The sequence below is a fragment of the Octopus bimaculoides genome, chromosome 12 (genome assembly GCF_001194135.2).
Source record: "Octopus bimaculoides isolate UCB-OBI-ISO-001 chromosome 12, ASM119413v2, whole genome shotgun sequence".
Lineage (NCBI taxonomy): Eukaryota > Metazoa > Mollusca > Cephalopoda > Octopoda > Octopodidae > Octopus > Octopus bimaculoides.
Genome location: NC_068992.1, coordinates 63198245 through 63199843, shown reverse-complemented (window position 1 = coordinate 63199843; position 1599 = coordinate 63198245). Strand labels below are relative to the sequence as shown.

Sequence of the window (1599 nt, the reverse complement as noted above, 5' to 3'; positions counted from 1 at the left end):
CTGTAAAAATATGTGGCACTTATTCAGTAGCCATGATAAAACTCCGAGTTTCGGATGCCAGGGTGGGAGCCCACGCCAACATCTCTTCAGTTATCCGGCCATTGAAAATTCCTTTCAATGGCCGGATAACTATATAATTGATTCTGTTATTAACATTTTAGAATTGTTACACTAGATAATAACAAAGTCAATGGTATCTTCGCAAATTATATTTTTCGTGAATTATTTGCTCGGTTTTGAAATATATACATACATACATACATACATACACACGCACACACACATATATATATATATATATATATATATATATATATATGTGTGTGTGTGTGTGTGTGTGTGCGTGTGTATGTATTGTGTGTGTGTACATATATAGGCATAGATAGAGAGGCAGAGAGATAGAGATATAGAAATAGATAGGGGTATAAGTTTTCATATATGTCACTTGTATGTAATGTCTGTTTACTAATATTCTAAGCTTATTTTAGGATCTTATACTGTTTAGGAACATATGGGTTTAGCATATGTTCGTTATTTCAGCCTAATTGGGTCTCATCCAACTTTGATGCACGTGCATTCTCTGTTTCTCTTTCTTACCCCTTCTCTCTCCCTATTCCTTTTCTTTCTCCAGCTCCCTCTCATTCTGTCTCCACTCTTTGTTGTTCGCCTCTCACTTTTTCTGTCTGTCTGTCTCCCTCTAGTCGTAGCTACACTTTAGCCGAATGAGCTACAACAAAGGTGAGCGAGCCACCAAGAGTGTCTTTTCATGGTCATTGACACAGCATGAAACATCAGCTAAATTTATGTTGGGCCACCTGTGGCTTGCAGGACTTTCTGAAAGGCGCGCCTAGGGAAAAATTACCTTCAATTTTTTTAGTAGTGCTGCCCGCTTGACCACACCTCCTCAGACTTATCTATACACTGCTCCCTCGAAAATAAAAGACACATTTATGATAATTGTCCAAGATATATTGTGTTTGAAAACATTGATGGTATGGTCATGCCAGGAACTTGCTGCATAAGCTGTTCATATCTAAAATAGTGGCTTCTTCGTTAAGGGCCATTATCAAAAAAAGATTTAGGAACCAAAGGTGAAAGGGTGATGCGGAATTATTTTTCCAGTGCCGGATTTAGCAGCATGTTATAAATATTAAATAATATTTGTCGTTTACTTGTTTCAGTCTTTGGAGAGTGGCCATGTCGAAGTGCCTGCTTGAGGCGCTTAGTCGGACACATTGATAAAAAACAAAAAAAAAACAATTTTATATTAATCTGAGGAGTTATTCTGTACTTTTGTTGAGTACAAGTTTGTTGACAGTGGCTTCGAAGTTTCAGCAAGTTAAACCATCGTCAGCAGTCGTAACTGCGCGAAATTTTGAAATCACTATCAACAAATTTCTTGTTTAAGAATAAACATCCACACTCACATGTATATACATATTTTATATATATATATATATATATATATATAGATTTAATCAAAAGATTAAATGTGGTACTTAAAATGTTTGAGGCACCAGAATTCGGTAGGGTAAAAACCAAAAACAAAATCAAGAGATTTGGTGAATAAAAAATACATATATATAAAATATATATATA

At 35.3% G+C, this 1599-nt stretch overlaps 1 protein-coding gene across 2 annotated transcripts in view; it reads right to left on the bottom strand.

Annotated features, from left to right (window-relative positions):
* Positions 1-1599, bottom strand: part of LOC106877373 (neuronal acetylcholine receptor subunit alpha-4) — a 71397-nt gene that overhangs the window by 7201 nt on the left and 62597 nt on the right. The gene's annotated exons all lie outside the window — the stretch shown is intronic.